The following is an 18,228-nucleotide window of genomic DNA, read 5'->3' on the forward strand; positions in this document are numbered from 1 at the left end:
CCCAGTGGGCCAACAAAGGCCCTGGGTGCTCACCTGGATCCGGTACTGGCAACCAAGGACGAGCTGCTCAGGGATGTGATAATCACGATAAACAACTCCTCACACACACACACACAGAGACTGGAAATGGGAATGAAAGAAATGATGTAGGGACAATACTGTCTGAGAGGTGTTGCCATTAGATGACAACAGTTAGAAAGGAGAGAAAAAGTATTGTTCTAACAACTTCATGGCAGACTATAATACTGAGAAATTATAAGTGTCTTGTCAAGGAAGAATGAAGGAAAGGAGTAACATGAAAGAAATAGAGTTTAGCATCATGAAGAAGAGGAAGACCTTATTTTAGAGCATGTTAGTGCTGCTGTTGTTAGTGAGAGTAGAAATAAGGCAAATCCCAGGGTGGGTTGTCCCCAGCTGGCAGCTCAGCCCCCACGCAGCTGCTGGCTCAGCCCCCCTGAGCTGGAGGGGGGAGAGCATTGGAAGGGCAAAGTGAGAAAGAGTCGTGGGTGAAGAGAAAGGCAGTTTAATAAGTGAAGCAAAGGTGCGTGCGCAAGCAAAAGGGAGTAAGGAATTGCTATGAGTTTGTTTTGAATGCTCTGCCTTTGGAGAGGGGAGTGAATGGGCTCCTCTTTTGCTGGAGCCATAGAAGGGTTTGGGTTGTAAGGGAGCTGCAAGGTCCTGTAGTTGCAAGCCCCCTGTCACGGGCAGGGAAAGGGGAAGGCGTCCCTGGGTGGGCTCGAACCACCAGCCTTTCGGTTAACAGCCGAACGCGCTAACCAATTGCACCACAGAGACTCCCAAAGTGAGCTATGGAGTGCTTCCCATCGGCAGGCAGATGCTTGGCCATTTCTGGGGAAGCAGAGCTTCGTCACCCACAGTGGGGACTTGGGAAGAGAAACACCAGAACCCAGAGTGTCCACCCTTCATCCTTCTTTCCCTGAGCACCGGACCTCCCCTCCATGGCATTTCTGGTAGCAGTCCTCTCTCATTCCCTGCCCTCTGCACACCATCCATCTGCAATACAAAGCTGGCCACCAAAGCAACTCCTCCTGCAGCCTTGCACAAGCGCTTACACCTCAAAGAGCACAGACGTGCCTCGGCGAGGTCCTCCCCTCACCAAGATGCACTTCCTCAACTCGTGTTTTTAGGATGCACGAATGGTGACTGCAGAAACGTGGTCATCCCCTGAGGATGAGAGGGAAAGCCTTGAGTGCTTCTTAGCTTCTCAGGTAGTGATCAGGCAGTGATTGGCAGTGCGTACGGATGCGAGAGAGGGTGTAGGGAACTCGTCAAGAAGCAAGGCGATGGTTGAGGGCTGTAGCAAATCCTTCCAACCTTGTGTGAGCCCAGCAATGGAAAGCCGTTGCTGTCTGTGGGTGGAGGAGGAATAGGTCTGCCCTGGGAATGTGGCTGAAGGCCCCTGCACAAAGGAGAGGTTCCCATCCTGTGTGCATGCCTCAGCCTGGGAGATGGGGAATGCCCTCTGCTGTGGGGTGGCTAGACAGTGCTCAACATGCCCCATGAGCTGACCTTCCTCTCTTCCTCTCCTTCACTCCCCACCCTTGGATGCACCTCAGGAAGCTTTTCACTCCTGTAGAGGCCGGTTCATTCTTGCAGTACCTGCAGTTCAGGAACTTGGCACCAGAGGGCTCATTAACATGCAAAATGCCATGCCAAGCCAAGTCTCCCTGCATAATTCTCCCGAATGTTTCAAGTCTCATGGGGTTGAGCTGAGAGACTCCAGGAGTGCAGCCAAACTGAGAAGATTTCAGGAATAAATATCAGTACAACAGGATGTCTTCTTTCACCAGTTTTCTTCACTTTTCTGCTTACACAACAAGTGATATCAGCCTTCCCCAATTCCTATTCATCTCCTGATGCGTCTCCTGATGAAGTCTGAACATGTAGGAAAAGTAAGATCCTTTCTGTACAACACTGTGTGGGCAAACTCTGTCCCCCCCACCTCCCACACACCCTGCCATTTCTATCATCAGCCACCTGGGACTTGCATCATGCTCTCTCAAATCCAAGCTTCTCCCACCATAGCCTGCAGCTGAAGGTGCATTTGCACCAGTTCCCACCTGCTGTAGTTGGAGAACCAGCTGCGCAGTCACAGAAGGATGGTTCTTACCTGCCAAGAAAGGAATAGTTTAATAAAAAATAAAAGACATTCCTCAGCTGCCTATGAACTCCAAGTTGCCTCCACTGAAGTCCACTTTCCACAGTGGGTAACCTCAGTGGGAAACCTTCAGCGAGATACGTAGGAAGGGACAGGTAGGAACATAATTCAGGATTTGGCTGAAGGCAGCATCAGGCAGACTGCAGAAAGTTGAGAAGGGGCCCTTGAAGGAGTACATGCGGAAAGATGTGACAGGGTAGTGAGAGTCGATGCAGAGGAAGATCAATATTTATTCTCCTGAACGTAGTATGCGGGCTGGAAATTTCCATGTTGGCACCATGGCATCACGTCACCCACATTAACTGTGGTGATTTCCGTGTATGGGGCTTTATTTATCAGAGACCCCAGGCATGGGTCAGTGACTTGAGGCACCACAGCTGTGAGCTGCAACTGCCTTGGGCAGAACTTGTCCTGAGACCAAAGCTCTCCCTCCCTGCTTGGTAATGGCACTAACCAGCCATGTGTCAGACAAACGTGGGCACCAAACGAGCTCCACCCACCCGAGTCTTGCGCAAGACTTGGATTCAAGGAGGACAGATGTGCCTGAGGGAGGCCTTCCCCTCACCTAGAAGCCCTTCCGAAATTAGTGCTTTGGGATCCATGCATGCTGAATGGAGAGACATGGCCATTTCTGGAAGGGGGGATGGAAAGCCCTGCTGGGAAACCTGGCTGCTGCCTGGTGCGGGTCCAGGGAATCACCCTCCAAGGATGCACATGTTGCTCAGGAAGCTGTCTCAAACCAGAGACTAACTGCAAGAGCAAGGGCTACTTGTCACCCACGGACCCAACCTTTCCTTTTTGCTCTTCCCAGGGAGTTCTCAATCCAGAACTTTGGCTTTCCTCATTGGTCTCCAATGGTGATTAATTTTTCTTCTTGATGGTATCACCTATCCATCTGCATGTTGCATTTAGGCAGTCTTGCTTCTCCTCTGGGACTCGTCGTGTGGAGCTAAGACATAGAATCATAGAAACATAGAAACCTAGAATCATAGAACGGTTTGGGTTGGAAGGGACCTTAAAGATCATCTGGTTCCAACCCCTCTGCCATGGGCAGGTGTTGCGTTAAGAGTTTACTGTCGCATTAGTCTGAGGAGTGGCTGGGGGGGGACCCTCCCATTGAGTCATGAGGTTCAGACAGGACCTCCCACCTGGGAAGCTTCTTCAGTGCTGTGCCTTACCTAAAAGTGTGAAAAGAAGTTCTAATGTCTAAGTCACCTCAGCAATTATCCCACAGCAGGGACTCCCTGCACTAGACCAAGTTGCTCAAAGCCGCATCCAGCCTGGCCTTGAACACTTCCAGGGATGGGGCATCTACAACTTCTCTGGGCAACCTGCTCCAGTGTCTCACCACCCTCATAGTGAAGAATTTCTTCCCTATATCTAATCTAAATCTACTCTCTTTCCGTTTAAAGCCATTACTCCTTGTCCTATCACTACATGCCCTAGTAAATGTCTCTCTCCAGCTTGCTTGTAGGCCCCCTCCAGGTACTGCAAGGCTGCTAGAAGGTGTCCCTGGAGCCTTCTCTTCTCCAGGTTGAACAACCCCAGCTCTCTTAAGCTGTTTTCATAGGAGAGGTGCTCCAGCCCTCTGATCATCTTCATGGCCCTCCTCTGGACTCTCGCCAACAGGTCCATGTCTTTCTTATGCTGGGGGCCCCAGAGGTGAACACAGTACTCCAGGTGCGGGACTCACAAGTGCAGAGTAGAGGGGGAGAATCACCTCCCTCGACCCACTGGTCACGCTTCTTTTGATGCAGCCCAGGATGTGATTGGCTTTCTGGGCTGCAAGCGCACATTGCCGGGTCACGTTGAGTTTCTCATCAACTAACTCTCCCAAGTCCTTCTCCTCAGGGCTGCTCTCAATCCGTTCTCCGCCCTGCCTGTATTTGTGCTTGGGATTGCCCCAACCCATGTGCACGAACTTGCACTTGGTCTTGTTGAACCCCATGAGGTTCACACGGGCCCACCTCTCTAGCCTGTCAAGGTCCCTCCGGATGGCATCCCTTCCCTCTAGAGTATCAACCAGACCACTCACCTTGCTGTCATCCACAAACTTGCTGAAGGTGCACTCAATCCCACTCTCCATGTCGCTGGAAAGGCGTTAAACGGTGCCAGTCCCAATACCAACCCCTGAGGAATGCCACTCATCACTGGTCTCCATTTGGACATCAAGCATTGGATCATCAAGCTTTGAGTCCAACCACCCAGACATTTCCTTACCCAGAGACTGGTCCAGCTGTCAAATCCATGTCTCTCCAATTTAGACACAAGGATGTTATGCGGGACAGCGTCAAATGCTTTGCCTAAGTCCAGGTGGATGACATCAGCTGCTCTTCCTTTATCCACCAATGCTGTAACCCCATCAGAGATGGCCACCAGATTTGTCAGGCATGATTTGCCCTTTGTGAAGCCATGTTGGCTGTCACCAATCATCTTATTTTCCATGTGCCTTAGCAGAGTTTCCAGGAGGATCTGCTCCATGATCTTGCCAGGCACAGAGGTGAGACTGACTGACCTGTAGTTCTCCCAGTCTTCCTTTCTCCCTTTTTAGAAACGGGGGTTATGTTTCCCCTTTTCCAGTCAGTGGGAACTTCCCCAGACTGCCACGGCTCTGCAAATATGATGGATAGTGGCTTAGCAACTTCATCCGCCAGTTCCCTCAAGACCCACGGATGCATCTCATCAGGTCCCATGGACTTGTGCACATTCAGGTTCTTTAGATGTCTCAGACCTGATCTTCTCCTACGGCAGGCAGTACTTCATTCTCCCAGTCCCCGCCTTTGTCTTCTGCAACTTGGGTGGTGTGGCTTCAGCACTTGCCGGTCAAGACTGACGCAAAAATGTCATTGAGTACCTCAGCCTTCTCCATATCTCAGGTAACCAGGTCTCCCGTTTCCTTCTGGAGAGGGCCCACATCTTCCCTACAAAAATCCCTACAACAAACCCAAAACCAAAACCCAAAGCAACCCAAAGTCAGGCAAGAGCTTTCAGGTACCTGGTGACTTTACCTTCCCCTTGAAAAGTCCCCATCTAGAAATGGTTAGCTAGAGCTGTGAGCATCCCTGTCCCACATAACACCCTCCGGATGGAAGAATGACCCTGCCCTGCCAGGGGTTGCTCCTTCCACCCAGACCTTCTGCAGTGCTGTGGGGAGTTCCCCCTTCTCAGTCACCCCTGAGAAGCTGTGAGAGCCGTCCTGACAGATCCCATGCCCGTCAGATGTGGCAGCTTCGGAAGACCTCTTTGGGAACAGCAGCTGCGCTGCCCTGCAGCCAGAGACTTACTGTGTCAAGGACTGGGAAGATCTCCCCAGCTATGAGCCCTCCTCCGTCCTCCCACTCCAGGCTGCCTTTTACTTCTCTCCGAGCTGCTCATCCTGTCTCGTCACCTGCAGGCAGTGCCCTGAGCCCTGCTGCTCTTTGCAGAGGAGCTGCTGCTGGACTCGGCTGTCTTTCTGCAGGTGCCATGCATCCGTTGCCATGAGCTCTCTCAGTCCCAGGAGCTTGTGCCAGCCCAGGAGCACAAGGGCAGCTGAAGGTGTGACTTCCTCTGCCCCACAGACTCCTTGAGGAGCTCCCTGGTCTCCAGTGCTGACAAAGCAGCAGGGTCCCTCCTGGGGAACCTTCTTGGAAGGAGGCTGAAGTAAACACCTCCATCATGTCTCTAATCTGGGGAGAGAGCGGCAGAGTCCAGCCGTGTGATTTGTCCTTTCAGAGAACGGTTGACTAAAAGAGGTGACAAGTTCTCCCTCTGAAAACCCCTATTCCTCCCCAAATACTAGGCAGTGAGAGGGAGGGGTTTGTTTCCCCATGGAAGGCAGTGATGCAACTGAGTCAATGCAGAAGTCAGACTTTGGTTACAGGCTTCCAGGCTCTCAGGTGATTCATCTCCCTCCAGTTCATGCCACAAAACCACAGGAGCTGTGATTCCCTTTCCCTCAGGCCAAGTGTGCAGAAAAGAGGTGTCTGCATGGGAGCTCCTTGACTAAGCTCCCACTAGAGTCAATGGAGATGGAGGGAGGGAGTCAGTTGCTCACGCAAAGCCCCTTGGTGACATTTCAGGGGGTTGGTGGGTTGAGCATGGCCAGCCACTAAGCACGCACCCATTTGTTCCCTTGCTCCCTTCCCCCCTTCCCCAGCGGGATGGGAGAGAAGCGAAAAAGCCCCCCTTCATCTGGGTGGACAGGGCTCTGAGCAGCGTGATCTAGTGAAAGGTGTCCCTGAGCAATGGCAGGGGGTTGGACTCCATGATCTTTAAAGGCCCCTTCCGACTAAAACCGTTCTATGATTCTATGAAGACACCATGGTACCGCAGGGGCTGCGCCCAAGAGTGCTGAGAGAACAGGTCCATGTCACAGGGAGGCCATTCTGTATCATCCTCGAATGGTGGTGGAGATGAAGGGACCCATCTGATCATTGGTGAAAAGCAAATGTTGCACAAAAAGTGTGTCACAGAGCATGTCCTCCTGGGTCACATTTCTGGGCCAGGAAGAAGACAGTGACTGAGAACAGCCAGCATGGCTTTGTGTAGGGTGGATCACAGCCAAGCTACACTTCTGCCTTTTCTGATGACAGGGCTGGATTTCTGCACCAGGGAAGAGCAGTAGATGTCATTTGCCTTGCCTTGAGCAAGGCTTTTAACACCATCCCCCACAAGAGCCTTGTCTCCAAGGTAGCACATAATGGGCTGCATTGGTGAATATGTACGTTGGTAAAAAGTGGTCAGAGAGTTGCTCTCGGAAAGTCAGTTAATGGGAAATATTGCAGCTGGAGGCTGGTGGCAACAAGGGGAGTCCTGGAGGGTCCTGGGACCCGTCTGGTTTAACATTTTTCTAATGACCTGGAGGTCTTTCTTGTGAAGTCTGCACACCTCATACCCAGGTGGTGGGACTGGTTGACACACCAGGGCAAGGCTGCCATCCAGAAGGACCTAGGTAGGCTCAAAGGCATGGGCCAACAGGAGCCTCATGACAACCAGCACGGAGAAATGCAGAGTCCCGCACCAGAGGTGGACTGAGCCCCTGCAATGGTACAGGCTGGGGACCACCTGTCTTGGGAGTAGCTCTGCAGAAAAGGTGCTGGAGTTCCTGAGGGCCATTAGGCAAAAGACAAGTCAGCACTGAGGAAGGCCAGCAGTGTGGTGGGCTATATGAAGAGGAGCATAGCCAGGAGACTGGGCATGTGTTGATCGTCCTCTACTCAGGACTCGTTAGACTACTGGTAGGTACTGCATCCAGATTTGTGGCCCTCAATAAAAGGGAGAGAGATGAGGAAACTGGAGTGAGTTCAACAGAGGGCCACCAAGATGGTCTAGGGCTGGGGCACTTGCCTTCTGAGAAGGGGCTGAAGGAGCTGAGCTTGTTCAGCCTGCGGAAGGGAAAGCTTCAGGGGCACCTCAGAGCAGCCCATGGCTTTTGAATGCCTGCATCTTCGTAGCAGACAGAGCCAGACTCTTCACTGTGATGCATAGTGCAGGATGACGGAGAAGTTCAAGCTTTTCCCCATCCTGCCTGGAGGGCCGGGACACTTGTTTCACACAGTAGTCAGGGTCAGGTGGGGGTGCAGATAGTTTGAGTGGAGGAAATGCCTTGGGCTCCAATGAAAGCTCAAAATTTGAACTGCACGACTCCATTGGCTGCAAGTAGACATGAGTTACTTGATGCAACTGTGAATAGCTGGTCGAGTTTTCTTAAGCATCTCACTGAGAGAAGCAGTGGTGGGGAAGAGGAGAGCACTCCCTAGTTTCCCAAATCCCAGGGTGGTTGCCAAGCCATCCCTTTCTTATCCTCTGCCATCCCATTCCCTGGGAAGCACATCTGGTGGAGCTCCAGACTGTAAGCGTTGGGGTGTCTCTATGTTTTGCATAAGACAAGTCTTAGTCTTCCTAAAGACCTATCTTTGCAAAATAGCAGTCCGTGTCTCCTTTAGTCCTGCCGAGCATCTTCTGTCGGCAAGGTCGAAGTAAGCGATATGATCAACACCAGGCAGGATTTCCCATCCTAAAGCGCACATCTAAAATGGATCAGAGGGTGGGCTTGCAAAACTGACACCGTGAGTCTTCAGGTGGCACGGGCACTGCCGATTCCTCCTCCAGGAAGCCGCATAAAAGAAGCCCCCGGGGAGCGCCAGGGAGCAGGAGCGCTGCAAGCAGCAGTTTGCACAGCACTTTGCATGGAAGGGCGCGTGAGAAGGGCAGCGCACTCTTCCAGTGGTGGGGCTGCTGCCTGCTCTGCTCAAAGGCAGGCTTAGGCTGCGGCCCCACTGATCACCCCAGCTAGCTGTCAGCTGTGCAAACCTACCCAGCAGCTTGAGGTCTCCAGGGAATTAGAAGGGCTTCTTAGGCAGTGCTTTGAGGTCATCAGAAGCATGGTGGCAGAAACCAGGTGAAGGCTGTGCTCTGCAGCAGCTGGGCACCATCTCCCTAGCCAGCCTAGCCTGGGATGAGTGGAGGTGGCCACTCAGACAGGGCTTCCTCTCAGGGAAGCTGCTGTCCAGGTGGAGGGCAGGAAAGTCTGTGCCCGATGCTCCTGGGTGGAGGAGGGTGCAAGCTCCACCTGCGCAAGGTGTGCTCTGGTGGAGTCCCTCAGGCAGCGGGTGGAGGAGCTGCGGGAAGCAGTCAGGAGGTGATGCTGTATAAGAGAGGCGGAACAAGAAATAGACAGAATCTTATTTGAGGCATTGCAAGAAGAAATATTGGAAGCCCTGTGAGAGACTGAAAGAGTTAATGTCTCAAACATTGTGGCGAGGCAAGGCGCTATTTGCATGGCGACTGCAGGTCGGCGAGCACGGGGTGGGGGAGAGGGGGAGCAGGATGTGCGGGATGTGGAGAGCTCGTCGGAGGATGCACGGTTCTGGGTTCCGCCGGACCTTACTATGTATGGCCAGAGGTCACAGAGTTGATCTGAGGAAGGGGCTTGCAACCACCCGAGAGACCCCTTGTGACCACCCCCTCCCCCAGCACCTGCGCAGAAGATGGAGATCTTTCTAGAACAAGAACCATGTAAGTCCTGAAGGGGCGTACCTGGAGGCAGGGATTTGCTTATAAAAGACACGCCCTCCAGGGAACCACACGCGCACCCACCACTGGAGGATTGCCACGTCTGTCATCATCATCACGGGATCCAAGGGTGGTGATACTTTTTCTTTCTCTTTCCTCCTCTCTTTTCCTTTCCTTTTCTCGCTTCTCTCTCCCTCTACTCTTCCAATATATGCAAGTTTGGGATAAATTGTGACGGGTTGCCCGGAAAATCGCTCCGTTGCCAAATTGCCTCTGTTTGTTCGTTGAGCTCACCAGTTCGTTAAGTTTGTCCGTTTGTGGAATTCGCCAGTTAATAACGTTGCTGGCCAGCCTGTTCCTCTGAGTCATTGTCATGACTGTACCGACCACGCGGCTCTTTCAAGCAGAGATCGGCTTTTGTCGGTACACAAACCGTCGGGGAATCGAAAAGATTCACCCCTCTCGCAACCCACCGAGTGGGACAAGACAACCCCATGGCACTGACCTCCAAGGACTACCAGGCAAGGAGTGTCAACAGTGAATAGACAGCATCTTGGAGAAGGAGGCACCATGGTCTCTGGTGACCCATGGCAGCAGGATATCACGTCCAGCTGTTTCCCCCTATGTACCGACCAGCAACAGATACAAAGTCTTGGCAGTACATGAAGCCAATGGGCAAGATTCCCAGGGAGAAACCTCAGCAGTTGCCCATCCCATAAAGGAGCTCCATCCATCTGAGCTGCCCCTTCACACAGAGGCCATCCTCCGTCCTCGTCTTCCCTGCCACTCTCTCCTGCAGAGCCTATATCCCTCCACTGCTGCAGCCCAGTTGAACAAGTTGTCTCGCCACATCTCATTTCATTCCAAAGTGTCACAGCGCTCAGAAGCTTCAGCTCCGTCTGTGTGTGCTCCAGCTCCTCCTGGCTGTGCACATTTGGGCTCAAGAGCTCAGCACCTCAGCTGTGGCAAGAGATGGTGCTGGCTATCCCAAGCACCTCGCGTAGCACTATTCGCCTTTCTTAGGGCATTAAAAGAGAGCCCGGAATTAAAGAAGGTCTCCTCAGTTCAGAGATTTGGATATGTCTATGTTTTGCAGTAACTGGTGCTCTAGTAAACACACTGGAAGGAGCCGAGAAGGGGCTGTGCCATGGTGTGGTGTTGGAGTTCAGATGATGGCACACTGGCACCAGACCCCTTTGGGAGGCCCTGGGGTGTCTGTCCCACGCCAGCTCCAACAGGGCACAGCTTTCCTGGAGGCCCTGTGCTGTGTTTGCCTGCAGAATGGAGTTGTATTAGGCACTCCAGGCACCTGGCCAGGCAGTGGAGGCTTTTTTTAAAATGTAGTTAAAATGAGAGCCCTGAAATAAATAAGATGTCTTCAGTGCAGGGATGTGGACATGTTAAGATATTTTAGTGGAGGCCCTCAGGCAGTGGGTGGAGGAGCTGCAGGAGGAAGTCAGCAGGTGACGCTGTATTAGAGAAGGGGGTGGCTTTGCAGTGACTGGTGCTCTAGGAAATGCACTGGATAGAGAGAGACCCGGGTCTCCTTCTGGTGCACTGCTCTGTTTGGTCAGCTCCAGAGCTCTGTGTGCTCCAGAGATATATGTGACAAGGCACATTCAGGTGCCCTAAACGTACAGGTCGGTGTCATTTAGGATGGCCAAGGAAATCCCCCTTCCACCTCTGGCCCTCAGCTGATGCTCGGGAAGGATGGGGGTATTCTCAGAGATTTTCCATCACAGCTTGCAAACACTTGCACACGTCTTAGACCAACCCTGGCCCCTCAGTCATCACCACGTGTGTGGGGGTGAGCAACTGAGCGCCCACAGAATAAAGACGAGGGGCTCAGAGCAGGGGCTCACCTGCAGGCAACGCTTTTGTGCACCCCTGAACTGAAGCAAGAGGAATCCCATCTGCTGTGGCTGTGTGGGGTGCATGGAGGGAGCTGAATCGTGCTTCTTCCAGCTGGGAAGGAGATGCCTACATTGCCTCAGCTGAACCACTGCCCAGCACAGGGGAAGCCAAGCCCTCCCTGTCCCTGTCTGTCTGTCCTTCGTCTTATGGGACAGGACCTGCGGTGTCCAGAGGGGAACATTTACACCTCTCGCAGACAACCATGCTCTGGCAGGACAATTTCTGCTGCAGGAATCAGTTTTAGAGATTCCTCCAATGTTTAGAGAGGGACCATTAGTGATGCTTTTGTTGACTCCAAAGTACATTCCCCAGGGATGATCCTGCTGCCTTTCGGCGGTGTCAGCCCTGGAGCCCCGGGGACACCTCGAGGGAGCCCAGAGGGGGCAGAGAAAGTGGCGCCTTGGGTTGGTCCTCTGCTGCTGAGCTGCGGTGGGGTCCTGAGACGGAGGAAGCTCACGGCAAGCATGCAGTGCTTCAGGCAGACAGCTCTGCCCAGGAGCAGATGCTCTGCAGAGCACAGCAGGGCTGAGACACTGCCTGCAGGCAGCAAGGGGAGATAGATGAGAGTTTAAAGGCAGTGTGGAGTGGGAGGATGCTGAGAGCTCACTGGAGGAGAAATCTTCACAGCCCTTAACACAGTAAGTTTCCGGCTACAGGGCCACCAGAGTATGCTGGAGGGGTCTCCTAGAGCTGGCAGATCCCAGAGCAGGTAGGATCTGGCAGGATGGCTCTCCGGGTTTCCTTAGTGTGCAGACAGACCAGCAGGGCTTCCCTGCTGCACCCTCAGAGGGACAGGGCATCACAGCTCCCTTTTTGCAGGGAGGGTTGCAGGGCTGTGCAGCCAGGTGTGCACCCAGGGGTGCCCAGGGCTGTCCTTCAGAGCAGGATCCCTGCACCCCAAGGGGCTGTGTGCCGGGGAGGGACTCTGCTGCCTGCCAGCTCCAGCACTCAGCCTGCCTGCAGGTTTCCCCACAGTGCTGTGGGGAGAAGCTGGGGGTGGAAGGAGAGACCCCCCTTCAGCAGCACAGGATCCTTCTGCTATTGAGAAGGTGCTGCATGTCTCAGGGCTGCTCACAGCTCTACATCTGCCCCCAGGACATTTCTGACTGCTCTTTTGAATAAGGACACCAAGGCAGCCTTTATTTGAAAGGGAAGGTGTCTGTGTTTTGACGTTTCTCCTCTTGCTTGTCTGCTTAGGCGTGGGAGATGGGAATTGATTTCTCTGTGCTGCAGAAGGCACTGAGACTGCAGTTCTTGTTAGGACTTGTCTGAGCTTCTCCTTCACCCCTGCACACACAGAGATGCCTCTGGTCGGTGCCCTGCTGCCAGGAGGTGTCTGCAGGGCGGAGGTGAGCACATAGTGAGTGGGATGGGTTTTGTGTGCATGGACGGGGAGCAGATGTGGGGACAGAGAAGGAGCTCCCGGCAGGTACAGCTCCAGACAGCTGAGACATGGGCAGGGAATGGGAGGACAGTACTAACAGAATAGTCTGGCAGGGCAATGGGAGCACCTGCCTGACAGCCTTTAATGTCAGGGTTTTCAGATCATGAGTCAGCTCCTTGTCAGCCAGGCCTCCAGCAACGCAGACTCTCCTGGCTGCCACTATGTCCCTTCCTGGCATTGCTTCCCCTTGCCAAAGCACTGTGATATTTCTCCTTGTGTCTCCAGTTGCCCATGCTTCTGCTGCTCTGGTTTTGTGGCTCTCTGGGGATGGGGATTTCAGCTGCAGCTCAGACACTCCCCCTGTGGGTCCTGCCATGCAGATGTCTCCATGGTAGGAAGATGTCCAAGCCCCCTTCTAACCAGTGGGGCTCTGGGCAATGCAGTGCATGGGGTGGGAAAAACTGACTCTCCCCTTTAGGAACCCCACCTTTAGGATATCCTAACGGAAGAGCACAGCTCTCCATCAAGGTCTTTGTCATATCTGGGTGCCCAACAGAGAAGACGGGGAGTAAGTGGGCGGTCGCGTGTGGGCAGCTGGAATGAGCCTGAGCCTGAGACCAGGACTGATGGACACACCGGCTGGCTTCGCTCTGCACTAAGGGACACTCCCTTTGCCTCCCAGGACCCTCAAGACTTCACCTGGAGTGCAGTACAAATGCCAGGGTTGTCTACCTCCAAGAAATGCTCCTGCAATGAAACAGGCAGCTAGAAGAAAATCAACAGCCAACACTGTTCTGCAGTCAAGTGAAGGGAGAGTGAATATGCTGTGAAATCCACCACGACTTGAGTCCATCACAGGTCACTCCTTGTTCTTATTTAGCTGTTGCTGTAGGGCAGAACTGACTCCCCCAGAGCCCACTGCAGAGTCCTGTCCTCCCAGTGGCACCCTCAGCCACCACAACCCAGCGCTTGTGCAAGGGAGCTGCTCAAAGGTCTCTGAAGGGGAGAGGCAGTTTGGGAGGTTAAATGAAAAATGGCTTTGATTTTGCTCAGAGAAGTCTGCCCTAATTTCTCACTGCCTTTTCCTCCTTGGACAGTGCCCCGTACCCAGAGGCAGAAAATGGCCAACAGCAGCTCCATCACCCAGTTCCTCCTCCTGGCATTTGCAGACAGGCGGGAGCTGCAGCTCTTGCGCTTCTGGCTCTTCCTGGGTATCTACCTGGCTGCCCTCCTGGGCAATGGCCTCATCATCACCACCATAGCCCGTGACCACCATCTCCACACGCCCATGTACTTCTTCCTCCTCAACCTCTCCCTCCTCCATCTGGGCTCCATCTCCACTGTTGTCCCCAAATCCATGGCCAATTCCCTCTTGAACACCAGGGCCATTTCCTTCTCGGGATGTGCTGCGTAGGTTTTGTTCTTTCTCTTTTTCATGTCAGCAGAGTTTTCTCTTCTCACCATCATGGCTGATGACCACTACGTTGCCATCTGCAAACCCCTGCATTACGGGACCCTCCTGGACAGCCGAGCTTGTGTCCACATGGCAGCAGCTGCCTGGGGCAGTGGTTTCCTCTATGCCACGCTGCACACTGCCAATACATTTTCACTACCACTCTGCCAAGGCAATGCCATAAACCAGTTCTTCTGTGAACTGCCCCAGATCCTCGACCTCTCCTGCTCCACCTCCTATCTCAGAGAAGTTGGGGTTGTTTTGATTAGTGCTTTTCTATTTTGGGGGTGGTTTATTTTCATTGTGCTGTCCTACGGGCAGATCTTCAGGGCTGTGATGAGGATCCCCTCTGAGCAGGGATGGCACAAAGCCTCTTCCACGTGCCCCCCTCACCTGGCTGTGGTCTCTCTATTCCTCAGCACTGGCATGTTTTCCAACCTGAAGCCTCCCTCAATCTCCTCGCCAGCTCTGGACCTGGTGGTGGCAGTTCTGTACTCAGTGATGCCCCCAACAGTGAACCCCCTCATCTACAGCATGAGGAACAAGGAGCTCAAGGTTGCCCTGAGGAAACCCATTGGATTCATTTCAGCAGCCATAGGCTGCCTACCTTCCTCTGCAAATGGGTTCCTCTGTGTGTCGTGACAGGCCAAGCCTGTCTTTCCTTTCTTTGGTTTTTTTTTTCTACATTTTTCCTCTTGTGATGATGTTGTCTACAAGGAAATGTCATTATTCATCCCCTCCTCCCAATGTATGCACCTGTCTTGTGTGATGCGGAGACTTTGTGTAAATGAGGAGCCAGGCCATCTGTGTATTTAAGCAAAACAAATGAACCTGCAGTATCGTCCTTGTCCAAGATCCATCCTCAGTGGAGCAAGAATGAATGGGAAACTAAAACCCCTTTCTGGATGCACCAGCTCGGGGCAGGCTGCTGTGTCCCTGGGGCAGCAGGAGCAGCCTGAGGACCCCCAGAGCCAGGGCTCTTGTACTGGCTTGGGGAGAGGGGATGGCACGGAGGGGCTGCAGCCCTCTTAGGATCTCCTGGAGAGGAGAGCAGAGGACACAGGGTGCCATTGACCTCTGTTTCCCTGTGCTACGGATGTCCCCATCTCTGCGGCTGACCCACAGCAGCTGCTGTGCCCGTCAGAGGGGCTGGGGCTGTGGTGTGAGTGCCCAGAGGTCTGCAGCACCCTGCGGTGGGCACTGCCGTGGGGCCGGCTGAGACTGGGCTGGGCAGAGGGCAGGGCAGGTGGAGAGAGGACAGGGGAGGTGGGAGAGCTTGGACACAGCTGGCCTTGGCTAGATCATGCCCAGGAGAGAAAACCATCAGCGTATAGCTCGTGACCATGCAGGGTGAGGGCACACACCAGTGGGTTTGGGCTGCAGAGCCTGGTCTCATGGAGGGGCTCGACGACATGCAGGTTCAGAAGAGCGGAGAGTGGTCTGTGCCTTTGGTGGCATGGACAGACCAGGAAGGTGGCCCAGGGCACTTGTCAGCCCCCAGCCTCTCTCATCGGCCATTTCCATGCTCACCTTGGTGAGGTTCACTTATTGCTCGTTAGAGACCAAGGCGGAACAAGGAAAATGCAGGGCTGCTGCTGAATGGGGAGGGTGATTTAGTAACTGCGGACACAGATGGGGCTGAGGGACTCAATGCCTTCTTTGCCTTAGGCTTCACTGGAAAGGTCTCCAGGACTCTGTGCTTAGGGAAAGGGTTCAAGGAGGAGGAGCCCACGTATTGGCAGGAACCTCAGGAAATCCCACAAGGACAAATGTCAGCTTTTGCCCCTGCAATGGACTTAACCATGGCACTGGCACAGGCTGGGGCCATTGTGGCTGGGGAGCGGCCCTGTGGAGAACGTCTTGGTGGTCAGCGATCTGGGCAGGAGGCAGTCGTGTGCCCTGAAGCCAGGGAGGCCAACAGCATCCTGGTCTGTATGACCAGGAGCATGGCCAGGAGATTGAGGGAAGGGATTATCCAGCATACCGCATGCAGCTTTGGGACCCTCAATACAGGTAAAATGTTGGCAAGCTGGAGGAGCTTTAGCAAAGGGCCCCCAAGATGGTCAGGGCCTGGAGCATTTTGCCTTTGAGCAGAGGCTGAAGGAGCTGAGTTTGTTCAGCCTGGAGAAGCCTACCAGTACCTACGAGGAGGTTATGGAGAATAAAGAGCCAGGCTCTCCACCATGGGGCATGTTGGGAGGATGAAAGATAATGGGTGTTGGGTGAAAGAGCAGATGTTCAATCTGGAGATAAGGAACAGATTTTTCATCAGTCTCAGGGCTAGTCCTGGGTATGGTGGCCATGAGCCCTGCCTGCCCTCCTGCCTGGCACAGTCGGTTGGGTGGCTGTAACAAAGGTGCCCCCAGAATGAGCACCCAGGCGTGTCTCTTTCACCTGCATCACCCCACACTGGACCCCACATTCAACAGCCAAATGCACCCCCTTTGCTGCCATCTCCATCTCCCCTCTCCCACGGGCTGACAGAGCCAGGGTGGGACACGTTATGTTGTGCTCATGCAACAACGTTGGTGCTGAGATTGGACGCTATGGTGTGGAGCTGACCCCAGCGAGAAAAGGTGTTGTTAAACGGCAGATTTGCAGTGGTGGCCACCGTGCTGGTTTTGCAATGGAGAGCTTCTGCCCCTTTTACGAAAAGGATCTACTCCTACCAAGATACATTTGGTGTTTCAAGCTGTCACTGGCAGAGGTCCTTCGAAGTCAATCTGCAGTCGTGTCCATGGGCCTTCAATACGTTGGTGCTGGACTGGGCCGTTGGTCATGGCGTAAGAAAGACTGTTCTTACACCAGCGGTCTACATCCTTCTTCACGTTAGGCCACCGCTCAGTGTCCTTCACTGTGTTCAGAGGGTTTGCCTTAGCTCATGGATAAAGCAGATCAGATCTCCTCAAGTATTCGGAGGAACAATCCGATGCTTATTGCCTTTTGCATCTACGGCATAATAAATATTACTTTCCCTTAATACGTGGTCTTTCACATTACTCCCTCTCATTTCCCTTGTTCGAAGGGGATGTTTTCCCAAACTGGGGCAAGCTGATGAGCTCCACCACAGCCACTTGAAGTGACTTGCTCTTGAATTTTTCCACCTGACTTGGCCGTATATGGCCCAATAGTGTTCATGGATGCTCATGTGTCTACTAATAATTGCGCCAAGTTTCTTGGGTTCCTCGTGGCCATTTCAACTCTTTCCCCAAGAATCCACTGGCAAGGGTGCCAAGACCTGTGGCCGCAGCCCACAGGAACTTGGGCCTCCCCGGCACAACATAGAGACCTTCTCCAGGACCTACTCTTGAGTTCCCAGACTTCAGTGATTGCATTGCATTGATCATGTCTTATGTCAGTGATTCGACATTGCTCTGCTAGAAACTGAGCTGCTGTTCTAGCTCTCTCTAACACACTTCCTAAAACTTCCTTTACTTCTGTTTGTAAATCTTTTACTTTTCCAACTTTAACTCCAGCTGTCTGATTTTTAACCAGGTATTATGTCTGTGGGCCCTAAGACCTTCCTCTCTGCTGATTAAGGTGGTTCTTTTAATTTGGGAATTTCCTTCTCCTTCACTTTCTGCGTGTCCTTTTGTATGTCCTTCACCTTCTCATCTGCTTCTCTCAGGATATGCTGTGAATCACGTCAGGGTTCAAATGGCACAAGCTTCCTTTCTATTGCCTTTTCAGTTTCCCAGTTTTAAATGACTAACATATGCTGCACAGGTTGCAGAAGTGGAATCTGCTACTTTAAAACAGTCCATCCTCCAAGGGCATTTCCCTTGTTTAATCACCCACTTAGGGAGTTTTGTAACCTTCTTTTCCTTCTTAGCATATTTTCCAGCTCAGGCTGCATGGTCTGTTTGATCCTGTGCACTTCCCATGCTGCCATCACACAAGCAAACCCTAGCAAGAACTTTGCTGCCTACCAAGGTTAAATCGCGACACACCCTCATTCACAAGCCTTCCACTTCTACTGCAGCACTTCTCTCTGAGTTTATGGACCATGGAATGAAATGGGGATGAGAGTGTTCCTTAGGACAGCTTCCCAGAAAAAAATGCTGTTTGAGTCCGACCAGGGGTGTGTCGGCATCTACTCCTGAAGTCAGCCAACCAAATATTGAATGAACAAAGAGTTATTTGTCGAGGGTTGTCTGTGTGCAAAGGCCTTCTTCAGTCCAACAGCGCAGCACCTTTACACTGTAGGGTTGGGAAGCTGTCCAGGAACCAACCCATGACTTAGACCCTCGCCCCGGGATAACATATTTGGCATGGGTCTTGAGGAAACCAGAGAGTAAAGGG

The sequence above is a fragment of the Mycteria americana genome, unplaced genomic scaffold (genome assembly GCF_035582795.1).
Source record: "Mycteria americana isolate JAX WOST 10 ecotype Jacksonville Zoo and Gardens unplaced genomic scaffold, USCA_MyAme_1.0 Scaffold_37, whole genome shotgun sequence".
In the NCBI taxonomy this organism is placed as follows: domain Eukaryota; kingdom Metazoa; phylum Chordata; class Aves; order Ciconiiformes; family Ciconiidae; genus Mycteria; species Mycteria americana.